Source organism: Triturus cristatus, chromosome 8 (genome assembly GCF_964204655.1).
Source record: "Triturus cristatus chromosome 8, aTriCri1.1, whole genome shotgun sequence".
Classification (NCBI taxonomy): Eukaryota; Metazoa; Chordata; class Amphibia; order Caudata; family Salamandridae; genus Triturus; species Triturus cristatus.
The window spans coordinates 588,825,040-588,848,540 of NC_140591.1; the positions used below are offsets into that span (position 1 = coordinate 588,825,040).

General features: G+C 43.2%; 1 protein-coding gene across 7 annotated transcripts in view; it reads right to left on the minus strand.

Moving 5' to 3' along the window:
• KLF12 (KLF transcription factor 12) overlaps positions 1 to 10,781 on the minus strand; it is a 987,741-nt gene extending 976,960 nt beyond the window's left edge. For 5 of the 7 annotated variants that reach the window (XM_085622009.1, XM_085622005.1, XM_085622011.1 and 2 more), the window contains exon 1: positions 10,386 to 10,781. The gene's annotated coding sequence lies outside the window, so the exon portion shown is untranslated. Of the gene's footprint in view, positions 1 to 10,208; positions 10,333 to 10,385 lie in introns of those variants that run through there. The other 2 variants (XM_085622006.1, XM_085622008.1) reach the window with 1 other exon arrangement.
• Positions 10,782 to 23,501: the final 12,720 nt, after the last annotated feature.

The window sequence follows — 23,501 nt, forward strand, 5'->3', positions numbered from 1 at the left end:
CCTGAAAATACATAAAAGCATGTTGTAAAAAGAATGTATGTATATCAAATTCAAAATTCTGCATTATTTTTCAAGAGCTTTCATCAAAACTTGATAAACTTTGAAACATTTTGTCACCACTCTGTTCAACATACATAATACACAGCACCCATTTCCTAAACTCTTTTACTCTGGAACAGTATTGCCTCCTAAAACTTACTGCCTAAATTGAATTCATTTTTATTATATAATTAGAATTTTATACAGACTAGGACCCGATAAAGGGAAGCGTGTCTCGGTACAGAGTGGAAGGTATTTTCCCATGCAGGAAAATGAAATACATAAAGCAGGTGAAACCAACATATATCTTGCTGGAAAAGGCATGAATGATAGATGATCACTATTACAAGATGTACTTATATACAATCACCCAGATTCATTTGCTATTCCCAATAAACAGTGAAATAGCCTGACATGTGAAACAGTAACAGTGTATCCACAATTGTTGATATTTTCAAGGTGGCCAGCAAGAATAATTGATGGATGGGGCACTTTAAAAAAACAGAAGTACAGGCGTACCATAATGAAAATTACACCAGGGAAACGATTCGGTATATATTGTTGGTCAAATGTGCAAAACATTGCCAGGAAATGATAACGTGTTTAATATATTGAGCTTATTGTATTGTTTATTGCCATTTCTATGCATTGTAAGTAAAAGGTGACACTGACCTCCATCATAAAGGTACACAATAAATTAATTTAAAATTAAACTGCATGTTGGGTCGCTTTACAAACTTAAAACTGGCTGTCTCCAATAACCAGTTTCTTAAGCCATCTGAAGTACTATATTCCAACACCTAAAACAAGTTCTTCTGCTAGTTTTCCTTTTCACAGATGTATAAAGCATAAATATTAATGAAAAGTCATTTTCTCAACCTTATCCCCTTGAAAGTCATCTTCAAAATGTGTATACCAATTAAAAAAATTCTTAATAATGAAAATTAAATTTGCCGTATTACCATAGGTTTCCTACACAGTGGTGAAGAGGAATGTTAAAAAAACAAAGGTGTGAAATTACCTGATTGGGTGCGTCTCTTCTGGTGTTATGAAACATTTGAAGCTATAATTGTTTTGAATTAAAAAAAATTGCAAATCCATTGTGCAATGGAATTTGCTTTTTCCATTTTGACATTTTAAACATGCAAATAGCGCATGCAAAGAAAATGTGGTATATCAGATTTAAAAGTGCTAAACGTATTTTACAAAAAGGCCATGTTTATCCAATACGTGCTTTTAAAGCAGGAAACTGCTGGCCTAATAATGTTACCCTCGAGATACAGAAATCAATAGCAAAAATCTTATGATGAATTTTGTTTACTGTGATTTAATGCCCGTTTTCACACTTCCACAGAGAAGCTTCAAAGGTCAGCTAAAGGGCATCGATGTGACAGAGGATGAAATGAACTAAGAAATTACTATGTGATACTGGGGAATCAATTCTGATGTGTTGACTTTAATCAGGGGAATGGCAGACGGTAACTAGTGACAGTGTCCAATACTTGCATTCCTATGACAAAACTGCCTTTTGGACGAATTTCCAAAGAAATTAGAACATGAGCTTAGCCTAACCTTGGCTGATGACACTTTGATCCGCAACCAAATTGGTGCCACGGGGAGAATGCAAAAACGTGAAAGAGTTAAAAGGAAGGGAACAACTAAGATGAAATGCAGACAAGCGTGAAGTAATATATTTGTACTGAAGAAATCCAGGAAGCAGTGAAAGCTGGAAGAGAATGTACTCAATGTCCCCCAAAATACGTGAGGGATCTGGGGGCGCAGTTATCGAAGGTATTGAAAGTCTCCAAAAAATGTCACAATCAGTGGAGAGAGCTGAAGATGAAGCAATAATCCAGCTCTTAGGGGAGAGATTTTTCCTGCAACTATACAGCCAGGGTGCCACTCTGCTTGGAGTTCAGGAACTGATTCACAAAGCTTTTTAAATGAACAAGTCGGAGTTACTTTGAAATTCTAGAAGCAGTCTGAAGCAAGCCACATTGTTAAGAAAGCCCCAGTGTTTAATGTGTAATGGAACGAGTGCCCATACCCAAAGCTCTGCCGTGAAACCCTTGGCCAGTGCAACGGATTGTTGGGGCACAGAACACCAAGGCTGCACAGTCTCGAATCCACCTCAGACCTCTTTAATCCACTGCCAGAAACTCAGTGGCCCTTTATCTCACTCATTTCTCCCTTTATGACGTTTCCATATTTGGCCTTGCTGCTCTCTTTGGTTTTTCGGTCTCTTGCTCTCGTCTGCAGAAAAATAAGTGATGGTCCCCAAAAATAAGCGATGGCACGTCCCACCGGCACCCACCGGCTCAAATTAAGCACTGTAATTTACTTGCAGAAAATAACACTTCAGAATTGAGCTTGTCTGTTCCAGTGTTGAAGACTAGATCTCCAGAAGCAAAAAATGCAGATTAGAGACAGCCAAGAAGACATCTAATTGTATGGTAAATGCTTAGTGTATACCTCTGCCCTTGAAATATAATGGAGATGTAAAAAGGGATTGAATGGAGATATAGACCTATTTGAATAACTCAGGAGAATAAATATAGTTGAGGATGCCAGCATATACTAGAACAGGCATTTGCAATGCAATAGGTCTCGCATTACTAAAAGTTTGAGTTATTGGTGTTGCATAATTATTTGCAAAGCCAATATCTCAAACTTTTAGTAATGCCCGACTTATTGCATTGCAAATGCTTTACCTTTGGTATCATCGCGGCACCCGCGCTTTACTTTTAATGTTATATGTAAAGCGCAGGTGCCGCAATTATACCAAGAGTAAAGAAATAGATTTTTTTTCTATTCCTTTACTTTTGCTATAATCGTGGCACCCGCGCTTTACTTTTAATGTTATAAGTAAAGCACGGGTGCCACGATTATATCAAAAGAAAAGAAATAGAAAAAAAAAATCTATTTCTTTACCTTTGGTATAATTGCGGCACCCGCGCTTTACTTTTAATGTTATAAGTAAAGCGCAGGTGCCGTGATTATACCAAAAGTAAAGAAATAGATGTTTTTTTCTATTTCTTTACCTTTGGTATAATCACGGCACTCGCGCTTTACTTATAACATCAAAAGTAAAGCACGGGTGCTGCGCTTATACCAAAGGTAAAGAAAAACAAGTGGCGTGCATGTCACGCCTGTGTCTGGGCATGATCATAGCTCCTCCCATGGCCTATTGGTGTCTATTACGCGCTTGGTGCGCGTAATAGACACCAATGGGCCATGGGAGGAGCTATGCGCGCGCCTCGGGACAATTGCGTGCAGTCTTTTAGAATAAGATGCACACAAAGGCCAATGGGGGAGCTGAAAAGGAAACACACACGCACGAGCGTGTGCTATTCCAGGGTCCATTTCGAAACCCCGGACAAAAGGACTCTTGCCTGCGCGAGCACTTCTGCGCAGTGCAACGCAGGTCGCGAGACCTAAAAAGTGTAGACATTGAGCAGTGTCCTGTGTGGTGGCCCTTGAAAGGGCTTCAAAGTAATACAGGGAAATTCTCTCTCACAAAGATGATAAGCAAATGTAAATGTAATCCACTAAAGGTGGAGGGGTTGAGATTAATACACGTACTAAAGAAGTATTCTTTCGTACCAATGCGCAGGTCTTTTTAAGCTGCATTACATTTTATATTGCTGCACAAAAAACTATGCAGATGTTACAATCTGGGCTGTGCTACTTTCATCCCAACCGAAGGGGATCCAAAATAATGACGTAGGCACTCCAAGACGCTCTTTTAGTATTCAGTGAAATGCATGTAACCTGTGCATCATATTTCATGCTTCGAGCTCTGGCCCTCATATACATTCACACATATATACTGGGGAAGTCAGTAAGAGAATTCCAAATGGTCTATCGGTGACAACAAACGGTGATCATGGAGTAAAAATAAAAACAGAAATGGGGAGTGAGATCCTCATTATGAGTGGCCAGGGCAGTATCCTGGGTGGCTACAATGCTCTATTTCAACTTGTCCGGTGTCGTTGGGCCCAGAACTATGAGGTCTACAGATATCAGATTTGGTAATCCCATGCCAGGGGACAAAGAGCCCAGAGCCTTATGCAATGCTGTGCGGGAAGTGGGCAGATGCCGCACCAAGACCCTGCTGAAGGTCACTATGCACAACGGGGGAGCAACAAAAGGACCCCTTGGTCTCACGTGACTTACTCTACCATGACCCAGCTCTGACGCCACCTGCACTGGAGCCCTGAAAATATCCCATGTACCCATTTAGCACCTACCCCAAGCAAGTGGTAAATAAATGTGGATGTAAACTCAATTTATTCCCTGAAACAAGGAAAAATAAGTGGAATTGGGTTCGGCATTTCAGAATGCAGATGGTATTCCCCATTAGCGCCTTGAGACCCTCATGGGTGAGTAGCGCGCTTTACAAATGTTTTGATTGATTGATTGACTAAAACTTAGAATCCATATGTTGGTGAGGAGATACGGACGGAAGCAATATTTCTAGCCCTCTGTAACCCCACACCAACATACATGGAACTTGTAATGATGCTCCTAATAGAGTGTTATCTGTTTCAGCAGGCATGAAAAAGGCCTAGAGGTATTGCTCTGCCTCTATGGTGACGTGTTTGAGATAATGGTCAAATAGATATTTTTGCACAACAAATTACATTAGCATTAGTGAAAAAAGCATTATCGCAATTTTACACGATGCTGCTCAAATTCAAATAAGACTTATTGTAATGCCTCCGAGGCTTTTGTAAGTTTGTCTCCATGTCACAGTAAAGGCTGTCTCTACATTAAAACCAGAGATCACCTTTTTTTAGTTCTCTTGCCTACACTTAGCCTCACCACACAGATGTGCTTTGAGAAGGTTTTGAACATCTAACTCCACATGGCCTACAAATTTAAGTAAGCTTCTCTTGCCAACTGAACTCAGCACCCTTTCATTGTATGGTGTAGGTGAAAGGGAATTAGGGTTCCTTGTGTACAAAAAAGTGCTTTCAGGCTACACTAATTAATTTAAATAATGTAAATTAACAGTGGCTTCTATATCAGGATCTGATTGATGTATCTATTTGGAAAAGTTGTATCTTTTTATTTAACAAAGCGCGAGATGTTATGTCTTGTAAATAAAAGAACGCTGGAACTCTTTTGGTTCCCACTGCACACCGTAGGCATGAGACGTAAGAGTTGGAGGGATAAGTTGATGGCAGGCTTGGAATGTTGAATTCTGACTTACACACAGAGGAATAAAGATATGTTAAGCTACTCTCCAGGTGTGGCAGGGTTATTGGTGAGTTCCTTGGCTTGTAGGACGCTACACTTTGCACAACTCCACTCTACACCTCTCTGCAACACTGCACTCTGTGCCACTGCATTCTATGCCAATGCACTTGACTCTGCACCACTCAACTCTATGCCCCTGAACTCTACGTCAATCTACTATTCACCACTCTAATCTTCTCTGCACCACTGCACTGTATACCACTGCCCTCTATTCCACTCGACTGCATATCAGTGCACTCTACCCTGCACCACTCCACTCTATGCCACTTCACTCTACTCTGAAACAGTCTACTCTACGCCTCTGCACTCTAGGCCACTACACGCTATGCCACTCTACCCTAAACCACTGCACGCTATGCCAACGCACTCCACACAACTGCACTGTACATCACCATACTCTACTCTGCACCACTGTACTCTACACCAATGCACTATATGCAACCCTACACCACTTCATTATATTACACTTTACTCTGCACTGCTGCACTCTATGCCCAAGCACTCTTTTCCACCCTACTCTACATCATTGCACTCTATACCAATGAACTCTGCATCACTCCACTCCATGCTACTGCACTCTACGCCACTCCACTCTGCATCACATCTGTTTCACTGCACTCTATTCCACTCTACACCATTCTACTCTTCTCTACACCACGGCACTTTATGTTCCTTAACTCTATGATACTGCATTCAATGCCACTCCACTACACACCACTCTACTCTGCATTACTGCACTTTCTACCACTGTACTGTACTATTCACTACTCTAATCTACGCCACTGCATTATATGACACTGCACTGCATGCTTCTGAATTCTAACTCACTGCACTCTATGCCACTGCATTCTAAGCCACTATACTCTACAACACTCTGTGCCAATGTACTCTACACCAGTTCACTCTACTCTACGCCACTGTATGCCACTCTACTACATTGCACTCTATTCTGTACCATTCTACGCCACTGCATTCTACGCTACTGAACTCTATTTTTCACCACTGTACTCTATGCCACTACACTATGCCACTCTACTCAACACCACTCTACTCTATGCCACTACACACTATGCCAATGCACTCCATGCCACTCTACACCACTGCACTCTACAATACCCTACTCTGCAACACTGCACTCTATGCTACTGCATCCTATGCCACTCTACTCTACTCTACACCATTGCACTCTATGCCCCTGCACTCTAACTCTGCACCACTTCACTCCGCACCACTGCACTCTACTATGCAACACTCTAATCTGCGCTATTGCATTCTACAACGCTGCATTGTACGCTGCTGAATTCTATGCCTTGCACTCTATGCCACTGAACTCTATGCACTTTACTCTGCAACACTCTAGGCCAATGCACTCTATACTGGTCCACTCTACTATATGCCAATCAATTGTACGCCACTCTACATGACTCTACTCTATGTCATTCCAATACACAACATTTGAGGTCATTCAACTCTATGACACTCTAATCCACTCTACAACTCTTCACACCACTAACTTTTAGCCATGCTGAACAGTATGGCTAAAACACGTTGACAAAGCCAATAGATCTTGCATAGACAAGACCTATTGTCTTTGCAAATGTTTGTTACTTAGATATTAACATGGAGGCATGTTCCCAAACGATTGGTTGCTGAGAAAAATAGGCTTTCCTAAATATAGCCTTAAGCAATTTATCATGTGGGACAGGATGGATTTGAAAGAGGAACTGTGTCTTCAAAAGTCTGAAGGACAGGGTGTCTATGGCTAAAGGAAAGTTGAGAGGGTGAGAGAACCAGATTTTCGGAGCAGGAGCTAATAAATGTGTTGATTCGAAGTTTATGGAACATCTCAGCTGTGCATTAAAAGCCCCCACCCCCAAAAAATGGAGAGCTTTGCAATAAGATAACTTTGTTTTTAAAATTCCATGGCCTTAGTTGGGATGCAGGTTAATTGTTTTGAAGCAGGACGCGTCTTTCATAGATTAATAGGCATTTGTGGAACAGTGCTTTTCAGGTCACCACAATGTAAATATCCTTATTTTCTCACTCACACATCAATTCACAGTATCTATGCATGTAATTGAAGAGTTCATGATGTAAAAACGCACATTTTAACAAAAACTACTGCATAGGTATAATGAAAGATTATTTTCATAAGGCCAGATTTTTTAAAAACATTATTGATTTGGACAAATAATGTTTACATGTATTTTCAGGACATTCAAATATGGTTTCAGTTCTATGCACTTTTTTATTTTACAGCTAAAAACAAAATCTTGCTTTTACTCTATTAATCATAGGTGCATTCACATAAACAGGAGACAGCATTCGAAGCGGAAGAACCGTGTTGTCTATGTAAGAGATTCATTTGGGTGCTTATCATGAGATACAGGATTTCCTATACTTCTGGCCTGAAACGGGGAGGGCCTTGGCAGTGACGTCACTTCTTCACCTGGAAAGGTGAATGCCAAAGTGACATTACATATCCTTAGATGGCAATGACCCAACAAGAAGGGACATCATTCGACCTTTGACCCTAGTAACATACTATTGTGTGTTTTAAAAAAACATTTTTTATTGAATAATTGAGACTGCCACACTTCAAAGCACGAGGAAATAACCAGCTATTAAAACTAGTAGAAGTCAAAGGCAGTTTAACTGAATAGCAGGAGGTTAGCAAAATAGTGTAAGGGGTTAGCAAGCTGCTAGGTCATGTGCAGTGATTTCTACCCCTAACTATCTCTAACTGCCTCTAACTGGGCTATGGATGCACAATCACAAAATCAGAGGAGAGTGTTGAAAATAGCAGCACTGAAAGTTCTCAGCACTTGTAGGGACCAGGTGGTGAGGTTAGTAGTTTTGGAGGAGACCAGGCATTTCAATAACCAGCACTCAAAATCTTGTTTGCTTTTTGATATGCTTATTTGGGGGGAGGTGTTCAAATCGACTGAGCTGTCTGTGATTGATTTCATCTGCTCATTTGCTTATGGATCTATAGGTTCATCTTAAAAACGTGATCGCTCTGGGGTCTCACTTCTGTGGTTCTTTTGCAAGCCATATCAACATCTAAATACATAAAATTGAAAAAATAGCTTTGGTGTATTGTCAATTTGGAATTTTATTGGTGTGTAATGCCTATTGTGAATGGTGATAGCCACTTCCCAGTATATGACCAATTCAGCCATTTGCAAACAACAAATTTACATAACTGGGTCAACTCAGGTTGTGGGGCATCAAATCACACCAGCTGCAGAGGTTCTTGAAACTGGTGCGGTTTTCTCCCAAAACACGACCAAACATTGTGGATGGTGGTAAACCAAGGCCTGTACCAGCATAGACACTATATGGAAGGGACACTCGAGGGAGCGTGAAGAACAATGCAAAAGAAGTTGTGACGCATAAAATAACGCAAGCCTCAATTTGTAAGTCTGAACGCATTCCTAGGGTCCGCCTCCTCAAGCAATGACGTCACGCCGCATTCTTTCGAATATCCAAATGAGGTAAAAAGAGCACTTGTTCAAATGCGCTATTAATAATGTGTACATTACAAGTACTCTAAGAAAAGTAACTGTTCAGATCAGTGCGCCTGATTACAAAGAAGCCTGAACAGTGGTTGGCACTACAGGACCGCTCTCTGTTAGGCTCCATGGGGGGGGGGGGGGGGGGGGAGGCGGTTGTGGAAACTGAGGGGAAGTAACTTGGCAGACGTCTGTGTCGCTGCAGCGCTACCGGCTAATTCTGTACACAAATAAGTGTACTGCGCGCTCTTCGGCGTGATTTAATGTTGCAGCTAAACATAGAGCCCCCTCCTTTTACAGACATTATTTTTCATTGAATAAAAACCACTTCATGGACCGACAGATCGCACACCACAATCACCACGGGCACCGTAGCGGCGAGGAACACGAAAAGGCTGTTTATCCAGATTACACATTCCACCAGACTAATACCCTGTGCTGGGCGCAGCCAGCCTGTATCCGGAATTAAAACTCATGCCCACAGCAGCGGTATGCGTCGCCCTTGACTGTAGCGTTCCGCCTTTCCATCGGCACCGGTGTCATTTACCGCGACGGCATTCATTGTTAATAAACAAAATGTTTAAAAAATTCAAGCATGCTATGTTTTCCCGAGAAAAAACATGGTTGTCTCCTATTGTCGCCAACAGTAAGAAACAAAAAACATAAAACAATGAATTAAAGAAAGGTAGTTGACATTGATTAACACCTATGTAATAAATTGAGACAAATATCTTAGAGGTCAACACGCTGACTCGTCATTACAGCGCCTTCCTGTTCGATCCCATTATTGGTTCAGTGATCACATCGGTGCTGGTCTAAATCCTAAATTTCCAGTGGTGAGCCGTATTCATATGCCAGTAATTGAAAAGAGAAAGCAGCGGCCAGCCCCCTGGCTACTTCCACAACTCTATGGAAGGATGCAAGTGACAGCTACACATCATTACCAGGCGCGCGAGAGGACCCGGCAGCGCAGCCTCTGCCAAGAGTGACATCTTCACCTTAACCCCTCTCATGCCGCGGCCCCCGCGCACAAAACACAGGTGACACGGCGACATGCAGAACACCGAGTCACGTCCTCTGCATTACCACGGTGGCTGCCACGTATATATGTCCGAGCTGAGGCAGCAAGGATGTGATAAACATTAAGCGTTGGGAAGAAACAGTTCACTTGACGAGTTTTTTATCCCCTTCGCTCCAAGAACCCCCTGCGTTTCCCTGCACAGACTTGGCAACATTTCCGCTTTTGTTCTGAGCTGCATGCAACGCTCTGCACTCCTCAGAAAGGAGGGCGAGACTAGCGGCACATAGACACGCTAGACACATTGGCTAAGTGTGACAGTCATGTCGGATACATCACAGGCATGTTACCATAAAAAGGGAAGAGGCACAGACCTGAACAGAAGCAGCAGAGCAGTGGGAAATGTGTCCTTCCCCCTTACACTGTGTCCCGTCTCTGCCTCTCCCTCACACACACACTCACACACAGCCTGCTGCTGCCTCGGCTGCTCTACGCAGCGCTCAGGAAATGAATGGGAGCACAGAGGACTGTTGTACTTGCAAATGACTTACCAGCGTCACGTGATCGGCTAAATGTACGGTGGGCCGGTGGGCGGAGGCTTCACAAACAAGAGAGGACAATATACTCCGAGTGAATTACCAAGCTGCATCACATTACACGGGGCCCCCTCCCGGGGGTGTTCCGACCGGACACCGGGCAGCGACTGCTTCACACACAGCACGCAGGCATGCAGATGAAGAAAACGGAAATGCCTTTAACAATGCTACAAATAAAATAAAGTGTTAAGAGTATCTGTGCGGTAATATTCTGTTGGCTGACGACCCTCTTCAGCCGGTGATGTAGTCCGGAATGCGTCAGCTGGGCGAAGCAGGCAGCCTGTCACAGAAACACCCATTTGGAAACAGGACCCCTCCCATCCACAGGGGTGGACGTGAACGCCCACAGCAGACCCATGTAGCCGTGTCTGGATGTCAAAACGGCCCCTTGCAGCTTTAACTCCGTTACAATTCCGTCTCCTGGCTGAACTTTTCGAACCCCTCTCTACGGATGAATTGCTTTTGTGAATGTCAACTCAGCACATGGAATAAAGCGATAAACACGAGTAAATAGTCCTCAGGTGTTTCATAGGTAACCTTTCTTTGTATTTTATAGGTATCATTTCTTTAAGAAGGTATAACAACAGATTTGGTTATGTCTCTGAGGAATAACGGGGAGTATCTAAGTGTAAAACATTTATTTGCGACTTAACTCTTTAGCAACCAAGAAAATGATATTTACCAGATCCGCTTACCATAATAGGCACAAGATTGGCTGCATCCAGCGGTTAAAGGGTTCTCTTGGTATTTAAGCGGTACTGCAGACACAAACCAGCTGCCTCAGTCTGAAATGTATGCCAGTGCTCGTGCAGAGCCCTGCGGGCACAGCTTACTGGCGGAAATATTTCTCACCCTAAATGTTCCTCGTTCACGTACGTGAGGAAGGTGTGTGTTGACAATGTCCCACAGTTATGAGTTAGTGTAGAAGCTGATGAGCGGTACTGTCCTGGCACTGCAAGCTGACAGAAAGTTCACTCCTCGCTCACTCACTCCGAGACAGCTGTCACAACAACTCCCCATCCTTCTGTGCCCTAACCAGGAGCGCAACGCCCATTGGGATCAAAGGGCTTCAGCCCCCCCTTCCGATCGCCGTGTGTGTCAGCCCGGGCTGAGGGCACACACATCCGCACCCGAGTACTTCACAGGTCTTTAAAAGACCATTTGCATGTTAATGAGGCTGTGTCGCTTTTTTCACGTCTTCTTAGAGCCCCTGCACTTCACACTTCCTACTGCTGGAACAATTAGCTCACCCCGAAAAATTTTCTTTGCCCCCCCCCCCCCCACACACACACAAAATGTGGCTCTAGTTGCGCCTCTGGCCCTAGCGCAGACACGGAGCCTGAAGAAATGTGACTGCAGTGCTGACAGAGAGAGGTTCGTCACATTCGTCACATTCCTGTCACCGCCATGGCTCCGCGTGCAGGACTGAGCCGGAAGTTTACAGACAAGCACACATAACTTAATCATAAGGCACGCGGATACCGTTTCTTCCTCTCATTGTGATGGAGGAAAGTGTGACAATGCAACAGATACTGCTCTTAAAAGGGCAGAGTATAGTATATCACCCCTCTCTTCATTGTCAGAATCAAAAAGAAAACTCAATGCCTCTTTCTAGAGGTCACTGCCTAGAAGTATGAGCCCATAGTGTTATTGTGCTGTCAGTTCAATTGTTTTTGCAAGCATTCGCTCTAACGTGAGGGTCTTGAACCCAAATGCAGCCCTTAATTATTATGTTTCTTTTTTCTTTTTATTACTATTTGTAATGAATAACTTCCACACTCTAGCACCTTTTTAGTTTAACAACGTATGTGCACTAGTTAGCAATAAAGAGATTCAAATTATGGTACAAAAAGAAATACACATGTGGAAAACTGGTTATAAAATATTGACAGATGTGCTTTGATAGAAGATGTCAAAAGGGCAGCTCCTCCGTTGGAGCGGAGGAGCGTCGCCCCACCTAACCCCCCCCCCAAAGCCCCAGAGATGAAAAAGAAAATGGTAGTTCATTACCATTTTATTTTTCATCCCCTGTCCCGAGCCAAGTGTCAGGATGGGGGCGGGGCCATTGCTGACTGACAGCAGCAGGTATGAGGGAGGGCTGCCTAATGCACTGTTTAAAGTGTGCATGTCTTTTTGGCCAGGCATCTTGCGGCACCCATCCATACATCTGCACTTTAAACCTCTCAACCCAGCTGTCTTAAGATAGTTGGGTTCAGAGTCAGTGCAGACCTCCAGGGCACTGTGGAGCGCCGAGTGAGGCCGCTTCCACCAATCCTGGGTGTGCTCACATGTTGCATGTGAGCCGTGCCAGAATTGGGCAAGAGAGTTCCAGCATCCGGTTTCAATTGCAGGATGAAGAAAATTCTGGAGCTAGGACATTGTGTTAGGTAAGTTATATATTTTTTTTACAAATATTTGGCTCAAGTGTGCGCCCTTGCCCCGTAGATGCCAGCCTCCACTGCAACCTGCCTTTCATTTTCACTTGTTTCCTTTCCACTTTTGAAGGATTACATTTTTTGCCAAACATTGCTCCTTTCTGAACTCAAAGTGTAGTAAGAAGATTCAGCACTATAATTGTAGAAGTGAACACTGAAACTAAAACACAGTGACGTTAACATTGAGGGACAAGATAGATAATAATTAAGTGCACAGACGGAGTTATGGATTTGCTATTCTTAACTCCACATCTACGATCCTTGATGAAGTTTTTATATATATATTCGCTGAAAAAAACATAGGTTTTACAGACGTTATAGTTAGGAATTAGCATTTAAAAAACCTTAGAAATTCACAGAAAAAACCATAGGTTTCAGGGACGTTATAGTTAGTTGGACATTTGACTCATATAAAACCAGAGAAATTTGCACGTTATAGTTAGTTGAGCTAACTATAACTCGCGCGCCCACAATGCACTGGTGATGACGTCACATATTACATCACCCATGACATGATCAGTGACATCACTGATGACATCACTGATGACATATCAAATGACATCACTGATGACATCATCCAGTGAATGTGTGTTTCTGTAAAGTTTAAATATTTTTCATATATATCTATGCCAAGGTGTATTAAAGAATGAGTGGATTTACATGTGTGTGAATGGATTATTTAGTAGGTGCGTGCCTGACTGTATAAGTGAGTGATTGAACATGTGTTACTGAATGCATGGGTTAGTGACTAAACTGTGTGAAAGTCTGTATTAGTGTCTCAGTTGGTGTACAAGTGGCTGCATGGGTTGGTGAGTAGTTACATGAGTGTCTATATGGGTTATTGATTTGTTGTCTGAGTATCTTTATGGGTGCCTGAGTGTCTGTGTGGGTGGGTGGCGGGGTGTGTGACTATGTGCATAGATGTTTGACTGGGTGATTCACTGGTTGTATAGATTCAAAAGTGCATCTGGGAAGGGCTGTATGGGTGTGTTAGAGTGTGTATGGGTGTGTTGGTGAGTGAATGAATGTCTCAGTGGTATATTTGTGAGTAACTACATATGTTTTAAGGCAGTATATGTGAGTGTTGGAGTATATAAATGACTATACGTGAGAGTAAGTTATTTGAAGAGTGGGTGTATAAATGAGTGTCTGCTTGTATCAGTGATTGTATAAGACAGTAAGTATGTGTTAGTATCTGCATAAATAAGTGATGTGGTGTGTGTATAAATAACGGAGTTGGTGTGTATAACTGTATACATGAGTAAATGGGTATGTAATAGATTCTTTGCATGACTGACTAGGTGTGTGAGTAACTCTATGGATGAGTGGCGGAGAGTGACTGTATGTATAGGTGTATGAGTGCATATTATAGTACTGTATTAATGAGTAACTGCATGTATAAGTGACTGGATGTGTGTGTGGACCTAGGAAATAGTGGGTGGTATGTAATATCTGGCACTGTTGTGTGTATGGTTTCAAAAATAGTAGTCTGTATTTTAGATTGCGTGTATCAAAGCTTATATTAGGGAATCAGTATGTGCATCAGATTATCACGTAGATGATGTCATCAGTGATGTCATCAGTGATGTCATTTGAGATGTCATCAGTGATGTCATCAGTGATGTCACCGATCATGTAATGAGTGATGTAATATGTGACATCATCACCAGTGCATTGCGGGTTCGTGAGTTATAGTTAGCTCAACTAACTATAACGTGCAAATTTCTCTGGTTTTATATGAGTCAAATGTCCAACTAACTATAACGTCCCTGAAACCTATGGTTTTTTCAGTGAATTTCTAAGGTTTTTTAAATGCTAATTCCTAACTATAACATCTGTAAAACCCATGTTTTTTTCAGTGAATTTCGAAGGTTTTTTAAATGTTAATTTCATATTTATAAAACCTATATTTTTTCAATTTTTTTTGTAATATTTTGGAACTCTATAATCCTTTTTTTTAATTTGAAAAATATGTAATTTTTTATATCTTCAAAAAACAAGTATGTATATCTTATTTATTTTTTGTTGAGAAATCTGGACTCCCGTACCGGTAGTGTACCAAGCTCCATCAGCGCGCAAATCCTATCCACCATATTGCTAAACTCGTAAAGGATGCGCATTTCGTATCTGACGGCTTCATAGCACCGCGTCCCGCCTAACATCATATACGTATAAGGTCGCGCCAGTTGCTAGTTTGGTATGCGACGGGTGCGCGGTACCAAGCCGCGCATTACGTCATATATGTATGAGGTCCGCCGGCTGCGCATTCTGTATGCGACAACTGCACGCTGCCAGGCCCTCTGTTACGCCATAGACGTATGGTATCGCACCGGGTACACCAGTCCCTCAATTTTTTTTATGCCTTAAAACTATATCTAAATATGTTTAAAGTGTATATGAGAGCAAGCGATAATCTAAAATATTTTAAACATTTATATAAACTTATATTATGGTAAATATATTTTCTCAAAATCGCGTCAGGTGCCGCCTCCTTGCGCGCTCAGTGCGCAATTGCAATGTGGCCTTAAAAAAAGCATTTGATTGGTTCATAACATTTCCCATTATAACAGTTGGAGGACCCCACCCATTTTAGTCCTTCTCTCTACAGCGTTTGATGAGAGACACCGCTTCTGCTTAGAGAGCTTTTTTGAAAAGGTTTTTGCTGTGTACACATATCTTATAGTACACACAACATGCAACGATCATCTTGATCAATATTCATGCTTCTTACAGTAGCCTTCCATGTGTGATGGCCATGCATCTGAAACGTTACATCAAAAAACAAATGTGTGTTACACGATGCCCCTCGTGTGTATGTGAGAATTATTGTGCTGCCTTTCGGCATGGGTATTGGTGGCTCAAATGGGTATCATCAGCCACGGGTAGAATGCACATCCTAAATCACATGTGACAAACAGTAAAGAGTAATGTGTAGATTTGTGTTGCAGTATGCTCTGTTGTCAGGCTTAACCACTATAGTAGTGTGTCATATGTGAGACTTTCAGATTCACGTTTGACTTGCATTGCTTGATTGTAATGAACGTTATCACTGTGTATGATGTAACCTCACTGCTGATCCTCACTCCATCCGAGCACATTCACATGTGTGCGCTTCGCGATAGCAACACTTTCAATAATACCACACACCATTGACATGCATGTCTGCGCATATCCACAAGCTTGACAACGACATGTGCTGTTGTCCATTCAATGTTTTCGGACACCATCTCATTAGCGATAGTTGCCACCCTCCCGGTACATGCTACATTAATGTAAATTGTGGATTGTGCGACGTCAAAACTGCAACAGGGACACACAGATAAATACACTTCCTGCCCAGGCAGGAACTGAACAATGCCCAGGTCCCTGGAGTAATTATTCACACCCCTACGCTGGCCTGGCGTACGCAAGCCCAGCCCACTTTGCGTACGTATAAATAGGATAACAATGACGCCACATGTCCCAGTTCTTCCACACTGCCTCAGGTGATATGGCCGCATCCACCTCGCATATCACAATGCGCAATAAAAAAGAAGGGATCCATGAGGTGTACACCATCCTGGCAATCAAAATTACATCTGAATTGTGAGCCCTGCTGGCCGTCGTGTTTGGACACACACCAATGACAGCAGGTGAGCAGTGGGGCCTGGGTGCACAAGGGCAGCAATTGAGCGCGGTGCGGCAGAAGGGGTGGGGTGCATCAGCCTGAGTGCGCATGTGTGAACAAGTGGTGTTGCCGTGCGTAATGATGTGATCTCTGACCTCATTCAGTCACATCTCTGTCTCATTTTAAGGACCTGCTGGACCGTACTGTAGGCCTGAGCCAGCGGGCAGCGCTGCCCTACAGACACGTGGTATTGGCTTTTGGGGCACTGTAGTGATCTGACTACTAAGTGTACATGCATACAGGCTTGCGCCACTGCATTGCACGCACACATTATGCTTCTAGCATGCACTCTGGTCCTTTGTATGTGAACGTTGGCATAACATATTATTATTTAACCGTGTGTGTTCTCGTGCACTCCAACTCCTCTTTGAACCACGATTACCACTAATAGTTGGTAGATCGTACTTCAAGAAGGAAGGATACACTCAACTGGTGTTCTCAATTAAGCTTGAAATAAACCTTCATTTACCTCAAGACTTTGCCACCATTATATTATTTCTCCCTTTTCAGACACTGAGTTAGTGGCACCAGATGAGGCCCTGGGCATTCTGACACCTTCCATCGTGGTATCAAGACTCCATCCACGATCGGAGACCTGCTGTGCCACCCTGAGAGTGGCACCCCGGAGTTGGAGCTCGCACCGGCACGTCGTTGGACACACCGTTTGTGGTAGGTAAGCAGTGAAGCCTCAGTGCGCAGGAGCTGCAATTGAGCACACTGAGGAGGAAGGGGCTGGGGTGCAGCAGCCTGGGTGCACAGGTGCAGGCAAGCAATGTTGCCATGGATAATAATGTAATCTCTGGCCTCATTCCTATCTCTGTTTCATTTTAAAGACTTGCTGGACCGCACTCTTTCTCGCGGACCCCAGCATCCCAGACACACGGGTGATGGGAGGTGAATAGTGAGAGCTGGGTGCAGTAGGCCGACGCTCTGTCTCCTCCTCCCTCTGTTCTTTTGACTCTCCCTCCCCTTTTCCATTCCACCCACTCGCTCTCTGTCCCATTCTCACTTTCTTCCTTTCATTCTGACTACCTTTCTTTTTCTCTTGGACATGGCACACATACTTATGTTTCTTTTTTGTCTTGCAGGTTTTGTACGCTGCTTCTGGAGGAGTCTCACCCACTTATTTCATGTTTTACTGTTGTTTGTTCGAATAAAGTTGTGTTTCCATTTATTTGTGTTGTTTTAATAAAAGTTATTTTTTTTACCAATGAATAAGTGAGTGTATGGGTCTTCTTTTTCTGACAACACTTGTCTGTAGTTTATTGTGAAAATCGGCGGTTGATAGGAGGTTATGAGGGAAAACATTTGTAATTTTGTGGTGCACCTACCAAATATAAACCAACAGACTATTACATAAATGAAGCCTAGGTAATTCTATAGCTGCAAGGCTTCTATAAGTGTATCACTTTATAACACCATGAGTACTGCCCGTGTGATTACAGAACCAATAAGGCACTGCCTAGTGCCACCGAGGCTTCAGGGACTGGCGACGCCCACCCTGCATATTTAAGTAAATCCCCGGAGGGTGGCGATTCCCGGACTTGAGTTTGCCTCGAAGCCCCCCAAACAATTACTAAACAATACCCGGGGAGGTGGCGATCCCCTAGGCTGCGAAACGTGTCTGTGCCCTCCTGCGCCTCATTTAAATGTGAGATTTAGGTCCCCAGTGCTGCAGTGACCTGCAATATAATAATAGGATTGGCCGCAGAACATTACCCACCAGGGGGCTCATTTAAATGAACGGGTGAGACCCCGCTTAATTTATTTTCCCATTTTTCCCGTCTGGATCCGCTTTATTGAAGCGATACGAGGTTTTCCTCCTCTCGCTTCAACGAGGTAAACGAGGTTTTGCTATCACAGGGTGGAAGCCATGCTCCCGCCCTGTAATAGCAAACATAAATGTCCCGCGGATGCACACCCCGGGACATAGTATGAACTGCACCTGGGAGGTGGTGCTCCATTGGGCCATGATGCATTGGTTACTGCATAACTACAGAATTAGCATAAACGCGTACTAAAACTACTTGCACACGTGTTGTACAGCGACCACAGTGTAGTGAAGAGGCAGAGGAAGCCCAAAATCCCAAAATTTAAATCCTACCAGGTCGGATGACATAGTTCCATGAGCCGACGACCCTGGGATGAGTAGAAACAGCTTCACCAAGAAAACGGGTCTTCAGCAGAATGCAAGGAAGCTCAAAATATTGGTGAGTGTTGCCTTCTTTTTACCAAATTTATGTAGTGAAGAGGAAGACAGCAATGGATCCCATAAGTAGATTTATTGCAGGAAAAGAAGACAACTTAAACAGCCACCGACAGGAGCAGACAGCAAGGCAACTGTCTTCTCCAGCACCGTGTACAAACTCCCAAAGATTCCCCTCATGACAGCCCTACATTCTAACATTACAGGCTTACATTCTAGTAGCATTACATACTAACATTCTACTATGACTTACATTGGAATACTACACAGAGCACAAGACTTTACAGCAATGAGCTCATGGTTTCATCCACGAGCCTTGAGACCAGTATGGGTGAGTAGTTCGCTTCCCACTCCATGTATTGTATAAACGCAAACTAACACTACTTCCACAGGTATGCTACAGCGCCCAGAGCACATCACTTTACAGCAATGAGCTCACGGTTTATTCCCCGAGTCTTCACACCAGTAGGGGTGAGTAGTTCGCTTCCCACTCCCTGTATAGTATAAATGCATACTAACACTACTTACACAGTTATACTACAGCGACCAGAATGCTACATCGCCCAGAGCCCATCACTTTACAGCAATCAGCTCAGTTTGAGCCCCGAGTCTTCACACCGGTAGGTGTGAGTACTTCGCTTCCCACTCCCGTTATAGTATAAACGCACGGTAGAGGTCAGTAGTTCGCTTCCCACTCCCTGTATGGTATAAACACCTACTAACACTACTTGCACAGGTATGCTACAAAGACCAGAGCACATCACTTTACAGCAATGAGCTCACGGTTTAGGCTCTCGGTTTCATACCCGAGTGTAGCAGCATCTCATTTCAGCACCATGTCATTCTAAGCAACACCGCACTTTCAGACCGGTAGGAGTGACTACTTTGCTTCACACTCCCCCACAGAGGTTACAGTGCTCCTATCCTCCTGTTTCCTACTCTTTTTGCCCTTTTTTCTACTTACTCGTTTCAACGGAATCACAAATTGGCTGCCAACACTTCCTAGTTGCAACAGCTCGCAGCCAATAAGCAGCAAGCTTGTGCTCGTAAAGCGTCAGCCAATCAGATGGCAGAATTCCCAAATATCGATATCTGCAAATTTTGATATTTCTCCAAAACTACTGAACGGATTTACACCAAATAAACAAAAGCGTGCTTTCTAGACCAAGACCCTTCTCCCTGCCAAATTTAGGGTAATACCGTTCACCTGTTCAACCTGTAGCCTTGTCTAAAGTTTCCTATGGAAATTGCATGGAGAAAGCATGTTTTGGGACCCCCCTTTTTTCTCACCCCCCTTGATGAATCACCCCCAAACTTTCAACATAGGAGCTGATATGAACAAAGAATTAGTTTGGAAAATTTAATGAAGATTAATCAAACGACGTCTAAGTTATAAGCAAAACAAAATATGCTCTTCCTATGGAAACTTGGTCCTAACTATAACTACCTACTGGCGACCGCCAGTAGGTAATATATATATATATATATATATATTTATATATTTATATGTTGATATATTATATATATATATTACCTACTGGCGGTCGTCAGTAGGTAGTTATAGTTAGGACCTAGTTACCATAGGAAAATTGCAACATTCTATTCCCAATAACTTTGGCGCCGGTTGATGAATCTTCGCAAAACTTTCAAAACTCGTGGGGCGCTTCGGTCCGCTCCTATCTTGAAAATTTCGAGGAGATTCGGCAGGCATGGGGCCGGGAAAAAAGGGGGGTCCCAAAACGTGTTTTCTCCATGCAATTTAACATAGGAAACTTTAGACACGGCTACAGCCCGAACTGCTGACCAAATTTGGGTAAAAGGTAGCCCTTGGTTCAGAAAGATCCCTTTTTGTTAAATGGTGTAAATCCGTTCAGTAGTTTTAAAAATATTAATGGAAAAAGAACTTTATATATCTGGGCGGAGCCTAACCACACATCTCATCGTGGTATCTGATTGGCTGTCAGCACTTCATCCAAGAAGTGTTGGCAGCCATCTCGGGACCAATATACATGATAGCACCTCATTAAAAAGCATTGCACTTAATAGAAGGTTTTAAGACTTTAGTTACATTATAAATCATTTGTTGATGGTACATACACATTTTAGGAATTGTGGTGTGTTCTAAGGGGATTTTACCATGTGAAAAAGCCTTCTGCTGGGATATCATGAATCATGTTTGAGAGAAAACTATTTTCTCATGCTTTTCCCACAGAGGTTTGGAAGGTGATCTACAAGGTAAACTGAGAGCATATTTTCTGTAAATTCACATTATCATTCTCAGTCATGTGAGACTGAATTCTGACATTCTCAGTAAAACATGTACATCCAACAAGGGCAGAGACTGTCTGTTAATTCCTTTGTGTTCTACTGCAGCTTCCCAGAGTGTTCTAAAGAACAACTAGAGCGCTAACAGTCCTACTTACAACAAACGTATTGCACACCTGAATCCATCTTGATTGGAATAAAGGGGTAACTCTTAAAACATTTAATTTAAAAAGGAACAAAATGAGGGGGTTCATTTTGCTATAGAAAGTATGACTAGTGCTGCAGAAAGAAAAATTTGGGCACATTTTAAATGACTTCTCAAATCCTCTTCTATTTCATTAAAAAATTCTGACATGCAGACGGAAACATGCACTTTCCATCCCAGCAGCAGACTTCCCTGGTGAGCAGTAGCTTTACTACAGTGATCTAATAAGCAACTAGAGTGCTAACATTCTGAATTTATGGCAAATATGTGACACATCTGAATGCCGTCTTGATGGAAACAAAGTAAAAAACGGAAAGTATTTCCTACTGAGGAGACTGTAGTAAATGAGGAAATTAGGAAAATTCATAACAAATAAGTCTCCCAAGATGGCCACCAGAGACAAAAGTGCCCAAATGTAGCACAAATATCACCCAGATGTAGCCCAAGTATAGCCCAATGACAGAAGTCTGCAGTTTTATATAGTGCAGACTGGTCAGGTATTGGAGCATTACATCTTACTTGGACCCCTTATTGCGTATTTTGCACGAAGTACATGAGATTGATCTTGCGAAACATTGAACTTTACAATTCTGTTAACCTGAAGTTGCTCTGAACCGGGCTTTGTAACACCCGTTTTTACCTAATGGTTTTAATTAATTCTCACTGTATTGCATTAGGAAAGAGGATTTACTGTTTTTATGTACACTTTTATGAACTATGTTTCAAAATCAGATCGAATAAAGTTTAATGAATTCTATGGCAGGATGGAGGCGAGGATTATGCATATCTTTCCTCACTTTATTTGCATAGCAGTTCAAAGAAAACGTAACACAATAATCATTGAACAAAAGACTACACAACCCATGAACCATTAGGGGGCTAGTCTCCAAGGCAAATATAGTCCAATCACATCACAGTCCATCATATATAATATCGTGATGTCCCTTTCGCTTCCTCTTTCTTCACTGCTCGTAAGTTAAGTCCATTCCTTACATTCTTGGCTTAATCTGACGTTGTTGCTGTTTGTATAGCGGTTTCTTGTGCATGTTCTTAGCATTATTGCCTTGGTATTGTTTCATATTCCCTGCACAGCAGGCTCTTGCCCGAGCGCGTCCTCCCCCTCGCAGTTTCTCCCGCTGTGCGCTCTGCGTGCGGTGAAATCCTGTCAGGCGCATCTGGTCCGAGCGAGGCAGCTCCTTCGAGCGCTTCTGCTGGTCTTTACGTGCGTTTGGGAATCCGGTCACTCCTTTAGTATCCGCTTGATTCCCTGCCAACCCTCGCCTAATTTTGACACCGCTACGGGGTGATTTCCCCACACGGCCACGTTAGTGACCAGCGCCACTTGGTGGTGGTAATTGGTATTGCGCATCAGTTTATTCTTATAACAGCTTTGGGGAAAGCCCAGCTGTTGGAGCACCGGCGAGGGGGCTGCCTTAAGGATTTTAAGGGCATTTGTTCTGTTCTCACACCCTCTACTATCATGTCTTCTCCAGAAGACCATTTTTACTCCTCCTACCAGGAAGTGGAGGAGGAATGGCCCCCCAACTTCTCCCTCCAGCAGTGGACCAAGCCCACTCTCTGGATATTTCTATGGCTCTGGCTCCTCTTAGGGATCAGGTTGATAAGCTGGCGAAAAGCATCCCTGGGGTGTTCAGTGACCCAGATCTGGTGGTGGCGGGTCCCAGTAGCTCCCAGATGGGGGATAAAAGGGGCGTTAAGCATAACGCGGGGCCCTTGGAAGGATTTGATAAACTTACGGAGACTTTCCTCAAGAGTGCACAATCGCTAAATCATGCTGGGAGGAGGAGGGGCCCAGAGAAAATTGCAATGCTGTCACCACTATTGTAGACCCCAATGGAGGATTTCCCTTAGAGGGAGAGGGTGTATCGGAGGACGATTTCTCCTCTGATGAGGATAAGCACTAAGGGCGTCCCTGGCGTCCAGAGTCCCACTCCTCTCAGTCCCCGGTTGGGGACAGGGTCCACTTGGACATGTTAGAGCCTACCCAAATTTATCATCATAGGTCGGCGGAGTGGACCCCTGACGCCAAAGTGGCAGAGTATGTGGTGGGGAAAATCCATCAACCCCTTGAAAGGGAGGTCAGGAATAGGATGAGGGGAGAATTCCCCAGGCCCTCACTGAAGGGGAAGGTGGCACACACGCCTGAAATTGATGAGAAACTATGAACCTTTTTCTCCAAGTATATGAGGGATCCCAAGAAAGGAATTGATAGGTCTTGGATGTGGTAGGGCCCTTGACCCAAATTATTCAATTGCCGGAGCGTTCAAAAGAG